The sequence below is a fragment of the Talpa europaea genome (genome assembly GCF_964194135.1).
Source record: "Talpa europaea genome assembly, chromosome: 7".
In the NCBI taxonomy this organism is placed as follows: Eukaryota; Metazoa; Chordata; class Mammalia; order Eulipotyphla; family Talpidae; genus Talpa; species Talpa europaea.
This window is the reverse complement of record NC_140074.1, coordinates 100,389,291-100,403,258: the sequence shown is the minus strand read 5'-3', so window position 1 is coordinate 100,403,258 and position 13,968 is coordinate 100,389,291. Positions and strand designations below refer to the sequence as shown.

The 13,968-nt window shown below is 54.0% G+C and overlaps 1 pseudogene across 1 annotated transcript; it reads left to right on the top strand.

The window, feature by feature from the left end:
- Positions 1-855: 855 nt before the first annotated feature.
- Positions 856-2,830, top strand: LOC311173839 (peptidyl-prolyl cis-trans isomerase A-like; annotated as a pseudogene). Its single transcript has 3 exons — positions 856-898; positions 1,093-1,175; positions 2,292-2,830. The product of its transcript is annotated as a peptidyl-prolyl cis-trans isomerase A-like (transcript).
- Positions 2,831-13,968: the final 11,138 nt, after the last annotated feature.

Below are 13,968 nucleotides of genomic sequence, written 5' to 3'. Positions count from 1 at the left end.
GAGGGTGGGCGGTGGGGCAATTTCCTGAGACAGTAATCACTAGAGCTATAACTGAGCACTTACTATATACCAGGGAATGTGCAAACTGCTTCATATGCCTTATCTCAGTCTCAACCCTCGCAGCCCTGACATTGTGAATTGCTTTTATATAAACAAGATGAAAAACTATTTGGGGACTGCTTTTGTAATACTTTTCTATTATCAAAAGAAAGAAAAGACATGTTTTATTGGTAGCTAAGTGCTTTCATTTTCACCACTGGTAATAACAAAAAATCTGTAGAGTCTGAAAGTATGGGAAGTCTAATCCCGCTATTTAAAAAAGACCCGTGAACTACACATCCCTTAGGATGGTGCATATGTAGTAAAAGCATAAAGACTGGCAAGGGGACAGGCAGGCAGGGTGTGGTGGGTCTATATATAATCGGGAGCTCTACTGTATTGTTGAGATTTTACTTCTTGAGCTACAATGTTGGGTGAGGGGATGATCACTGAATTATTTTTGTACCTCCTCGAATATTTTAAATATTTTACAGCTAAAAGTTGGGAGTGACTGGTGTTCCCCCACTCTGCACCAAAGCTGGGCTGAAGTATCAGATCATGTTCATTCAATTACAGGCTCCCTGTCCTTCTAGTAAAGCCTGCGTGCGTTCCATTCACCACACCCTCCTTTGTTTGCTTCCCTCCAGAGACGGGATGTTCTACCAAGGCGGCACAAGGCCCTCTTTGAACAGTTCTAGTTGTGGGAAAGTTCCTCATATAGTCAAAATCAGGCTCCAGGGCCTTCCACCCACTGGAGTCTCACAATCTGTACATTAGCACATAGGGTCAGGACCGCCCTTCAGATCTTTGAAGACAATGGTCAAACTGCTGTCTGTCCATTCTAATTCTTCTTCTCCGGGTAAGGCAGCCTCAGTTCTCTTGAGATAAGTGAGCGAAAACCAATCCAAACTGGTTTATACAAACAGATGAGTTTACTGGTTTGTAACTGAAACTCCAAGGATTCTAAGCTTCAGGCGCAGCTGAATCCAGGTGCCCAGATGACATCTCTCTGTATCTCAACACTACTCTCCTTCCTATTGGCTTTCTCCTCAGGCTCACCGCCAACCAGCTTAACCACCCCTGGAGGTTCTGGCAAAGCTCAAACTTCCAGCAAAGGTTTAGAGAGCTTGGATCAGGTGAGTTAATCACTGTGGTCAGGCATCCCTGAGTTAATCACTGTAGTCAGGCGAAGGAGGCATTTTGACTGGCTAAACTTAACGCATAATACCTCTGCATCCCAGAGGTAGGGTCACCCCAGGCTGAAACTAAAAGTGGGAAGGAATGTTTTCCAGGAAAACCAAGGTAAGACATAGGTTCTGTAACAATGATCCAGAACGACACTGGCTGAAACAAAATGGAATCTTATCCCTCCCAAATGTAACTCCAGATACAATGAGTCCCAGACTGATTCTGCTACCCCTAAAGATTCGCTGAGCATTTTCTCTCTGTACTATAAGTAAAGGTTGTTAAAACTTGGGCCATGTTTGTCACTGTCCTGGACACTTTCAAACTTAGTCTTCCCTCAGCCTTCCTGCCCTGCTTAGCTCTAGCAACTCTCCCCACCTTGCCCATAAGCATCTTTTTCTTGCAATGAAGAGCCACCGGATGGGTCCCCTGTCTGTCTAGTACTTTGCGGGTGGGGCCTGCATCACTTTATCCTGGAGACAGAATCTAGAGCAGGGCTTGGATCAATTTGTGTGTATTAAACGGATAAGTAGATGAATGAATGAGTGATTGAGTGAGTGATGCTTGTCTGGCACCAGGCCAGATGGTCTGGTACTCCTTATGGGGCTTCCCTGAGACTGGATAGAATCCTCCCAACCCCACAGTGCGCAGTCTTTCCTGGGGCTAAGCAGGGCTGTCATCTCCTTCTTCTGGTCTCTCTGCTGGCAATCAGAGCCTCCCAGGAAGTCGGGGTGCCTTCCAGGAAGTCAGGGTTTCTCCCTGTTCTGCTCTGCCCATCACTCAAACACAAACTCTCTAAAATGGATCCCCCCCACCTCCCTGACCTTTTCCCTGGATGACCTTCCTCTAAGGGCTTGAGCATTGGGGAGACATTTGCAAGAATGACTCCAATCACTTTCACCTTCTGTGTTGGGGGAAGGAACCCCGAGAGCACAATCCAAGGCCCCTTCAAGGCCAGGAGGGGAGGAGCAGAGCAACTGTACAGAGCTGCATAACATCAAAGGGCTTTTTGGTCCTCACAACCCAGGAGGCGGACAGACATCACTATACTTCCCTTTAGAAATTAGGGGCTGGGTCTTGTTGATGCCACAACTGCCAGACCTCTGCGTAGCCCAGCCCTGGTGAACCCCACCCTATTCTTCGACATCTCTGTCCACAGCGAGCCTTTGGGCTGTACCTCCTTCAAGCTGCTTACAGGCAAAATCCAAGGACAGTAGAAAACTTTCATGCTCTGAGCACTGGGGAGAAAGGATTTGGTTATAAAGATTCCTACTTTGACACAATTCTCTCAAGATTTATGTACCAGGGTGGTGACTTCACACACTATAAAGGTGCTGGCAGCAAGTCCATCTATGGGGATGACAAGAATTTCATCCAGGTATCTTGTCTATGGCAAATGCTGGACCCAACACAAAAGATTCCCAGTTTTTTTATCTGCACAGCCAAGGCTGAGTGGTTGGATGGGAAGCATAGGGTCACTGGCAAGGTGAAGGAGGGCATGAATATTCTGGAAGTCATGGAGCACTTTTGGTCCAGGAATGGCAAGACCAAAAAGAAAATCACTGACTGTGACAAATGTAATAAATTTGGCTTGTGTGTCATCTGAACCACCAGACCATTCTGTAGCTCAGGAGGGTACTCTACAGTTCTTTGGGCTCCATATACTCCTTATCTACTTCCAAGACTAGCTGGATTGCAAAGTTTATGACTATGAAATAAAAAATAAACAACAACAAAAAAGAGTGGTTCAGAGAAGGCACAGGAGTTGCGCAAGGTCACGCTGTCAGCGAGGGGCAGAGCTGGGCAGGCCTTCCCCTCTGCTTTCCCATCCGCTTCTGTGGTTACCCACCAAGCAGACCAATTCTGGGAGTGTTTACTCCCGTTTCTGGGCCTCTTACTTTCTCCTACGCAAAATGAAACTGGGTCTTTACCTCACAAACCCAAATGTACAAGGCCTGGTATACAGTAAGTACTCAATAAATGCTAGCTACACACTCATAGGTGGGAGGGTAACCACACAGGTTGCAGATCTGCTGTGAAAGGAGGACCCAAGGCCCACGGAGGTTTCACCTTCAAGGAGGCAGAGGGGCTGGCACTGGACATGCCTGAACCCCCGCTCAGCACTTCCTGCTCCTGGCACTGAAACTTCCTGGCCTCAGTTTCCTTGCTTGAGCCTGGGGTCTATTGAAATGGGATGTTTTCCTAACGAGGTGGAGGACTGGTGGGTGCTTCCTTTGCATTTGTATTCTGTTGAGCGAGTGAGTAATTAGCCTATTGTTGCCTCAAGGTACAGGACTCTATCTTTAGGTAGATCCCTCCCTTTAGCCTATCTTCTAGCATACAGGGGGTCTGTCTCTCTTGGTCTCTCTCTCCTCCCCTTTCCCCACCCCCATCTTCCTTTGACCTAAGAGAAAACCCTGGGAAAGTTTAAGGCTTACACCACAGAGATGTAGAACTGGGTCTTAAGACCCTCAGGGAGGGAAGAGGATATCTCAAATTCCAGTGCCCCAGGGAGTCAGTAAGACGACTTCAGTGTAAGTACAGGTAATACAAAGCAGTGAGGCCCCCAAGAATTTAGATCCCTTAAAGGTATTTCAGTTCCAAAACTTTCAAATGCTTTACTCTGCTCTCTGGTCAAAACAATGCTGAATTCCATCTTCTGGCTGCTAGCGGAAACCTTTGTCCCAGCAGTGCCTCCACCGGGTGCCTGCGCAGCACTGCTGGCCCATTCCCTCCCCACCTTCCTGCCACATTGGTTAAGGATGAGCAGGAGGGTCTCAGTAGGAATCTCCTGAGGGCTGCCTCTGCTGACAGAAACCCGCCATAGTTCCTGGTTCTCCTCTGAGAAGCTCCCAGTCTTGCATTCCTGGGATGGTGAGATCCACAGCAGGTGCCTCCTCCAGGAAGCCTTCCCTGAATTCCTTGACAGGCCCAGGTCACTATACTCTTTGCCTGTGCTCCACAGCATGCCTTTCACAGGAAACTCTGCACTGCGAACCCAGAGCCCGAACCAGTGAGAACTCATAAATATGTGGGGTATAGGTTAATAAACTCACCTGACATGTGGCCTCCCAGGGGTGACTTCCACTCTTGGAGCCAATTCTCCTATCTGTAAAATGAATTAAGATGAGGAAACATTCAGAGAATGTAGAATGTGAAGCTGAACAATGGTTCACAGAGATATGTAGGTCGGTCCTAAGCCCTGCAGCCTGTGAATGTTCCTTTACATGGGGCATAAAGAAAAACAGAGGGGGATCCCTTGGGGGTGTGACTCAATGAAGGGTCTTGAGATGAGGAGAGTGGCATGAATTATCCAGGTGGCCCTAATGCAATCACAAGGGTCCTTATAAGAGGAGGCAAGGTCAAGGGAGGAAGTAGAAGACCGTTCTATCAGAAGCAATTATTCCCTTGCCTCTTCCAGCTTCTGGGGGTCACCAAGGGGTCATGAGTCTCCAAATGCAGCAGCCTCCAGAAGCTAGAAAAGACAAGGAACAGATTCTTCCCTCTAGCCTCCATCCAGAAGGGGCCAGCCCTGCCTTCACCTAAGACTTTTGGCCCAGTGATACTGATTTTGAGCTTATGACCTCCAGAACTATAAAGAATAAATTTGTTTGCAGCCACTAAAGCTATGATACACATGGAAAGCACCTGGCATGTATGTAATAGGTGCCCAGAAATGGCAGCCGCTCTTACCTGGAGGCCCTACCATCTCCTTCTTTCTCTCCTATGTCCCTTCTCTTCTGCTCAAGATGTCTTTTTTCTCTGGGCTACCCAGGGGAATCTGCCCTGCCCATCCTGCCAGTCTGGCTTGAATGCCACCTCCACCAGAAGCCTTGCTCACACCTAGGAAAGCTAATTCTCCAAACGAAGGTGCTTCCTCCAACAGTACCTGAGCCTCCCCCCCCCCCCCCCCGCTCCACCCCAAAGAGCCAGACTTGCTCAAGGCACGCAGCTGGGGATACCGGCCTTGTAAATCTGACACCAGTGAATTAAAACAAGACACCCAAATCTGAGACCAGAAAATGGGCTTTTCCAGACTTGGGATTCCAGCTGCTTTCCCAAAGAGCCTTGCCTGTCTGGATAAAGGCGCCAGTCTCAGGACCCCTGTGGGCAGCCAGAAGTCTCCCAGGGAGACCTTCCCTTCTTGATGTGCCAGGTCTTCCCATAGATTGTCCCTAAGAGCAGGTTAGGGCCCGGAAAGCAGATGACTGGTCCATGGCAGGGGCTAGGCAGCCCTTGGATGATGAAAGGGGCCATTCCCATTCATCTAGCATTTGATCTCAAACAGAAACAGCACTTGCTGCATGCCAGGCTCTGGACTAAATGCTTCACACACCTCATCTTACTTAATCCTCCCAACAACTCCAGGAAGGGGTATTACTATCACCTCCATTACACAGATGAGGAAACTGAGGCTCAGCAAATCTGGACTTTTTAATCTAAGTCACACTGCAGCACAAAGAACAACCAGGTTTAGAAACCAGGTCTGCCTTCCCCAGAACCTGTCCTTAAAATAGCACAGTTGACATTTTGATCCTGTGTCTGTCTTGGTCTTTTTTTTTTTTTTTTTTAAGATTTTATTTATTTATACATACAAGAACTGGGGTAAGGCCAGAGTTGTGGGGGGTGGGGGTGACCAAAGACAGAGTGGGGAATGGAACAGGCAGATCGGCTGAAATACACTGCTGAGGGGAGCAGCAGGCGAGTCAGGAGAGGTCTGCTGCGCCATGTGGGTTGCTCCCTGGCTGGGGATTGAACTTGTGATGCAGTGGCTGTGGCAAGCTTCATAGGTTGCGTCTTAACCCCTTGCACCACCAGGGATGCCCTGTCTTGCTCTTAACACCCAGGGAGTTGGGTGCTGAGCTGAATGGGAAAGACTCTGGGTGTAGGTCTTAGCTCTCTTTAACTTGAGAACCTGAATGGGTGACTTCAGTCTGTGCCTCAGTTTCCTCATGAACGCAGTGTGAAGAGCTCACCTCACAGATGAGACAGTGAAGTTTGATTCATAATTCACTACTTTCAGGTCACCTGGGGGCTGAGACGCCTAGACCACCTCACTCCCACTCACAGGACCCACAGACCCAGAGGCTGGGTGGGGGTGGGAGGCTTCCTGAGCAGGTGGCTGTGGGATTCTGCTTCATCTGCGGTGAGCTGAAGCCTGGGAGTGGCAACTGTCAAGGAGTCTAGAAGTTCCGAGGTTCATTCAGTCACTCGCTCGCCATTCCTCTGCTTAAAACCTGCCCTGCACAACCCTTCCTTCCCATACCATTACACATGCGTCAAAATTCCTTACCAGGCCCTTTGTAGTCCTCAAGACCCCAGCCCTCCACTCTGACTCTGCCCTCAGTACCACTACAACTTGTCCCCTAGCGAATCACGGCTGCAAGCTCTCCCCTGCCTCGGTGCCTTTGCACTGGCTAGTCTCTCTGCCAGGATTGCTCTTTGCCTGGCTCTGCCCACGGCAGGTTCCTTCCTGCTATTCAGTTCTCCGCACGCACAGACCTCCTCTTACTCCCAGCTAAGTAGCCCCTATTTATCATTTCACCTGCTCATTTTCTTCCTAGCACTTACTATCCCCTGAAATTATCTTCTCTATGTCTGCAGCATCTGTTTGCTGTTTGCCTCTTCCCACCAGGATGCCAGCTCCATGACAGCAGGGACAACTTGTCTCCGTTGATTCCCCAGCACGCAGCAAGGTGCCAGGTGCCAGTAAGGTACGAAATTTATGCCCGGCCTACTGCGTTTATGAGTCGAAATGTTTCCCGAACTGTAAGGAGAGGTCACGGGGAGAGCCGCTGGCGGGGTGGGGGTGGGAGTCTAGCCTTGGCGCCAGGCCAGGGACTGCAAGCCCCTGAAAGCGGGGTATCCAAGTCTTCCGCTCGAGGTTCCAGCCGTCACCCCGACTTCGGTCCGGCGGCGCCCCCGGGCCTGGAAGGCGGACGCGAGGGTCCCTGAGCGTTTCCCCCGGTCCGGCAAAGCCCCCTCCCCACGCCGGGCCCGCCAGCGGGCGGGCGGGCGGAGTGGGGGCGCAACGGGGCGCGCGGACCGCCAGGGGGTGCTGTCGGGGCGCGCACGGCCCGCCTAGCGCCCGGGGCCGCGAGCGAGCGAGCGCAGCCAGGCCGCCCGGGAACTTTTTTCCTCCCGCTCTCGCTCTCCTTCTCCCCCCGCGCGCCGCCCGCCGCCCGCTCTTCCTGTGCGGAGGGGATCGCATTTCCCCGCGGCACCCGCGGACACCAGGCAGGCCCGGCCGGGTGCGCGGCCAGGGCCCGGTCCCCGCGCCGCCCGCTCCCCGCGCCCCCGGGCGCCGCCCCCGCCCGCGGCTGGGCTCGAGAGGCGAGTTGGAGAGCGCGGCGGCGGCGAGCGCGAGAGGCGAGCCGAGCAGGCCGCCCAGCCCGCGGCCCGAGCGCCGGCGCGAGGAGGGGGCTCCGCGGCCCACCCTCCTTCCTGCCTGGCCGCGGGCCGGCCGGGCCGCCGCGCCCTGACCCCCATGGCCGCCCGGGCCTCCGGGCCGCGAAGTCGCAGCGCCTGTCCCAGGGCCCCCGAGTGAGCGCGGGCGCAGAGGTGAGCACCGAGCGCCAGGGCACCGGGGCGCCGGGGACGCGGCCCGGGGCGGGGGCGGCGCGAGGCGTCCGGATCCCGGGGAGGGTGAGACCGGGGGACGCGTTCCCGGGGCGAGCGCGCTTTGGGTCGGGACGTGGGGTCCGCAGGGTCATCGCTTTGTGTGGTGTGGGGGGTGCGCGAGGTCACCGGATGGCCGTCCGGGGAGTTGCAGGGTGGGGGCGCCCTGCGCCGCGGGTCAGGGTCTCCGAGAAGGTTTGTGCGGCCGCCTGGGGTCGGCTGGCGGAGCGGGGGCGCGAGGAGGGAGGGTCGAGCGGGGCCGGAGGCTCTGCATGCGCCCTGGCGCCCAGTGTTTGGGAAGCGCGGGGTGGGGGCGAGGGGGGCACTCGCGCGACGCGGGGGGCTGGAGGGGAGCTTTGTGAGCGCGCCGGGGTGGGGGGCGGGGAGCTGACTTCTCCCTGCGGGACCAGGGGCCTGGCGTGGGGGGCCGCGTGGGAGCCTGGGCCGCGAGGGGTGGTGAGGGCCGTGAGCGCGGAGATGGGGTGCGCGCCGCTCCCGGCGGTGCCCCGACGCGGGCAGGGCGCCCAGGCCTCGGAGCAGGCCCCGCGACCCGGCAGGAAGCGGCCCCAGAGGCCGGGGGAGCTCCGCCGCGGCCAGGCCCGGGGGCGAGGGCCCTTCGGGGTGACGTCACGGTCGGGGGCCCCCGACGCGCGAGCCGGGAGCCCCCGGACAGCCGAGCGCTGGCCGGGTCCGAGGCCCCCGCGCCTGGGAGGCAGGGGGCCCGGGAGGAGGACGTGGGGGCGCGCATCGGGCGGCGAGGGGGGCGGGTGGCAGGACACGGGGGTGACATTTGGAGCATGGGGCGCGTTGGGGGCCGCCGAGGAGGGGCGGAGGGGAAGCGAAACACCAGCCAGGCCCGAGGCTGCAGCGGCCCCGGCTTCCTGGGGCTCCCGTTTTCCCTGCCAGCGGTTTCCTTTCTTGGGGCTCCCGGTCCTCCTGCCCACGCCGCGGCCGGCGCGCGAGCTGGCGCGCCCTTCTCCCGAGCCCTTGATCCTGGGAAGCGCCGGCGCCGGGGCTCTGAATGGATAAAACGGAGAGTAACAATGCGCTATTGGGGGGCTGGGGGAGGGGAGGCCGCGCGCCTGCATGGCGGACCCGGGCCCCCAGCTTTCCAGCTCCGCGCTCCCTCCCGCAGCGCCTTCCCAGGGTCTGAGCAGGCTCGGATTCAAGGACCCACGCGGGACCCGCGCCGCTGCCTCCCGCCCAGGGTGCCCCCGCCTTCGTTTCTCTTCCAGCGCAGCGGTGTGTGAGGATTCAAGGGCATTACATCTGGTTGCAATCCAGTTTCATGCCGCTGCCGGGCTGTTAAGACCTAGCGCTGACGTCAGAGCAGGGGAATTACTTCTTTTTATTTTATCTTTTTTTAGTTGTCTGCTGCCCTGGGAGGGGAGGCGGGGGTGGGTTAGGCGAGCTCTGATGTGGAGGCGCCAGCGCCATGGGAGCCCCAGACTGGGGGCTTCTCCCTCCATCCCTGTCCGACATAGGAACCTCGCTCTGCCCTGGACCAGGCTCACCCTGGGTGGGGGCAGCTCTCACTGCAGACTGAGTGGAGCCCCTCCCTCCCCCACTGACCACACAGCTGCATTTCCAGAGGCTTCCCTGGGACGTGGAGCTCGGATGTGGAGCTGGAAAAAAAAATCTTCCAGTTTCCCACCCCTCCCCCCTCGACAACCTAGGGGTATACGGGACCCCAGGAACTCTCAGGAGGGAATCCTTAGGAGCAAGGAGAAGTGGCCTTTTGGGTGACAGAGAAGAATGGGTAGACTTTTTGATCTCAGGAGCGGCCTAACCCAAAAACCCTGGCAAAGGCTCTCACGAGCAGAAGCCTCGGAGGGAAGGAGAGTGTGCGCCAGAGAACAAGGGGGTGAGCCAGGCCCCACAAGTCATCTGTGGAGTGGGCAAAGCAGACCTTTCCCAACAGCCAGGCTCCCTCTGGCTTCCTTTCTAAACAGAGAGACCTCGCCCCCCACCCCCCACCCCAACCCAGAGGTCCTGGCTGGCAGGGCCCCTGGCTGATTCTTCTGTAGATGCCCAAGTCTAGAGCATGGTTTGCAGACTTGCCAGTGGCTTGTAGTAAGAAATACATTTTAGGTCACAGTTCCCTTCAGTTCCACTGTATATATCTGAAACAAAAGTCTAGTGAAATAATTTCTGTTATGTCTGCGGATCTGATACTTTCTGTTCTAGTCTACTTGATTTTTTTAATGCTGGTTGTGACCCACTGAATTGATTTCATGACTCACTAATGGGTGATACCCCGAGTTTGAGAAAACAGGCCTAGAAAATGAATCTGTATTCAACAAACATTCATCGAGGCCCTAATAATTTCTCTCTTTTAATTACTCAAGTAACGCATGGGTCAGTTCTCACTGTGGAAAATGTAAATAACCCAGAAGTATATAGAGCCAGCCCCTCCAGCAGGTTGTAATCTAAATGTGTCCTTCTGATATGTTACTTATGTATAAATGCCTCATCTGTAGTTTTCTTTTACCCCAAAAGAGAATACATCTCAGGGCTTATTTCACAGCTTCCTTTTCCCTTTGCATTTGTGCTGAAGAGATTGTAGGGCGAGGTGTTGACTTGATGCCTGGCTCCACCAGGTGTGAATGAGATGTTTACCTCTCTGTGCCTCAGTGTCTCTGTCTGTATAATGTTGATAATCACAGTGTTGGCCTCACAGGACTGTAATGAAGATTTAAGGGCTTAATCCATATAAACATAAAGTTTAAAAAAGCACTTGTCCCAATATATGTCCGTTGCCACTATCATGGTGATCACTATTTTATTTCCATGGCAGTCCATGCTGGACCTCATTCTTTTAATAGCTGCCTGTGGCTGTGGTGAGGATATTTTCTTTTACTCCCCGCCCCTCGCCTTCTGAGGAGGCGGGGGCATGTGGCACAGGGGTGCACCCTGGGCAGTGTTTCTGTGGGAGAGGCACCTGGGCTCAGTGGCCTGGAAAGAATAGGTATCTTAACAAGGAGCGACCGGTTTTTGAAGTCCTGTCTCCAAGGAGGCTCAGTCCAGTGATGACTGAGCAGCAGATAACACCGGAGGAAAACAGCATTGTCCAAGAAGCTCATGCCAAGACCTGGGCAGGAAATGGGCCCGTTGTGAAAGCACCGTGTTTGCGGGTGTTACAGGATGATGAGGGAAAACTTATGGGCAGGTCTCAGGCAAGGCTTGCCCTCAAGAAGAAGAGGAGAGACAACGGATAATTCGGTTCCAAGGCAGGTGGGACAGATAACCTAAGCTTCAGGATTCAGGGCTAAATGTGTCTAGTCTTGGCCAGCTGGGGTGGGGGGGCTTGGTGTAGGAAGGAGGCTCTGAGCAGGTGCTTCAAGTGCAGATCAGTAAGAATGAGAGGGGCATTCCTGGCACAGGGAACATACCCAGCAAGTCTTTGGAGGCTGGATGGGACGTGCTCTGTGTACCATGGCCAGCAGGGAAGGAACTGGCTCAGAAACAACAATGGCAGAAGACGCTGGGCTGTTGGTGGTGCTGGCCTGCTTTGCCTCCCGTTCAATCCCATTCCCTCCTACCACAGCAGAGATCCCCTTCTCCAGCTTCTGCCTCCATGCGCTTGCCTGGACTGTTCTAGGTGGATGCACCTAGAATGCCCTTCACCTTCTTCCCTGACTCCCAAAACCAAAACAGACGTCCTGCCTCCTCCTCCTCTGACCTCCAAGGCAGAATGAGTCATCTTCTTTTGTCTATACCTGGGGCATAGCATTTATCATAGAATTATCAGTAATTCTGCCAGTGTCTATCCTCTGGTGAGGCTGGCTGAAGCATCTAAGCCCCAAAGTGCCGCTCCCTCCTCTCTCCAACCCCTGAGTAAGGGGGATATTCAGAAGCACTTCCTGGGAGCCGGGGCCAGGTGATGTGGGATTGTGCCCACTTGGTTTCTGTGGGCCCCTTTGGGATTTTCGTGGATTCTTTGGTGCTGATCTGGGGACTCTATCCTGCCAGAGATTGGTGGAGACAACAGCACTGCCCCCGCCCCAGGCTGCTCCCTAAGGGGGCTGAGGAGAAACTGGCTCATCCTGTTTCCCAGGGGATTGAAGAGACTCAGACGGAGCTGTGCCCGGTGCCTGGGTGGGTCACTGGGGATCTGAGACTGGAATGTGACACCTGGGAGGAGGTGAAGAGTGTAGGTGCCAGGGGCTGGAGGCATAGATGGGGGCTTGACTAGCGAAGATTTTCCTCAGCTGTTTTTGTGGGTTTTTTTAAAGATTTATTTTTTATTTATACAATAGCTGGGGTGCAGGCCAGAGGCGTGGGAGGGTGAAAGGATTCACCAGAGACAGAGTGGGGAGCAGAACCGGCGGACTGAGAGAAATACACTGCTGAGGGGAGCAGCGGGCGAGTCAGGAGAGGTCTGCTGCGCCATGTGGGAATCTCCCTGGCCAGGAATCAAACCTGTGCTGCAGAGGCTGTGGACAGCTTCACAGAGCTGAGCTCAACCCTGCCCCCCCCCACCCCCTCATGCTGCGCCACCAGGGAGTCCCAAATGTTTGTTTTTTTAATGACTTGCAAATGAGTAGAAAGTCTTGATAGAGAGAACAGTTAAGTAATGCCTCTCTTCCCCTGCCTTTTCCCCCCCCATGTCCCCTCAACCCAAATTCATATGTTGAGCCTGCCCATCATTGTGACCATATCTGGAGTCAGAGCCTCTAATGTTAAATCAAGTCATAAAGGTGGACTCTCACCCACTACTGGTTCTTGAGCCTGTCTGAAGAGCGTGTGTGATGGGGAGTGGGGGAGAGATGGAGAAGGGGGGAAGGAAAGCGGGAGAAAAAGACAAGGAATGGGGAGACTTGGGGAAGAGTGGGGAGATGTTCTTACTGCTGAAAGGTATGCTTAGAATCAAGAAGGGCCAGGTGCCCTAGGGATCCCCCCACGCTGGGGGGTTCCTTCACTTGTTGACCCCACAAGCAACCCTCTGGTGGTTTTCTGGCTCAGCCCTGTGCTGACACTGGACCCCAGAGATGAGCACATGTGTGGTCCAGCCTCCCAGTCCCTTCAGGACTAGGGACCTACAGACAGTGGACATCTAGTTCTGTACGACATGGCCAGGCTCAGGGGAAAAGGGCACCCAGAGCCTTGGGGGAGGGCAGAGCCAGTGCTGTGAGTAAGGAGAAAGGCAGCAGGGCCTGGGGGGGTATGTGTGTGTGTGGGGGGTGTGTGTTGGGGGAATCATTTGTCAGTTGTAGGGGAGAGGACCCCAGGCTCCCCTCTCCCCTCAGGCTCAGTTCCACCTGTAATTTGGGTGATGGTTGTCTGCTTGGGCTAAGAAAGTAGGGACCCCACCAGAGGGAGATACAGTGGACAGGCCCCAGACTTTGGTGGGGGGAGTCTTTAGTGGAGTGTGGGCTTCTTTTTTGGAGTCCCCTTCTTTGAGACTGTGCCCCATGTATGTGGTGGGAAGGGACGGAAGAAGTACCAGGTTCAGAATGAGAAAAGGGTTGAGTTCTAATGGCTGCTTCGGGCAAATCACTTCCCTCTCTGAGCTTCAGTTTCCTCCCCTGTCAAAAATGGGAACAGTAATTGCTGCAGGCATTACATGTGGTGATGGTGTTGGGGTGTTTTTCCATCAAAATTGTAAGGAAGTCCTGAGCTGGGGGTCATAATACAGATTTTGAGGTTAGGTCAGCTTGAGTCAAATCTACAACCTCTAAACCTTCTGAGATAACACTGACCAATGCAATGTCTCTTTTCCAGTTAGGTTGAAGTAGATGGGTTTTCTGGCTGGAGTTTGTTTTTAAAGGGGCTTTACTCCCAGTGATGTGAACCCCAAGAAAGCATCCAGCAACTGGTGACTTCAACAGCAATGAATGTGGCAGTGTAAACACAAACTCATTCACTAGTTCATTCATTTATTCATTCGCAAGTCACATATTGAGCAGGGATTGCACACCAGGGTGCTAGAACACAACCATAACATATGACAGCTTCTAATACAGCACATGTGAATAAACACGTGTATTTTGGAGAGTTTTCGGTTGCCTAGGTTCAGATCCTGGTTCTGCCACTTACTGACTTGGACAAGTTATTTACTTTCTTTACTTAGTTTTCTCATCTATAAAATGGGGGAAATAATCATACCCACAGGGAAAATAATGA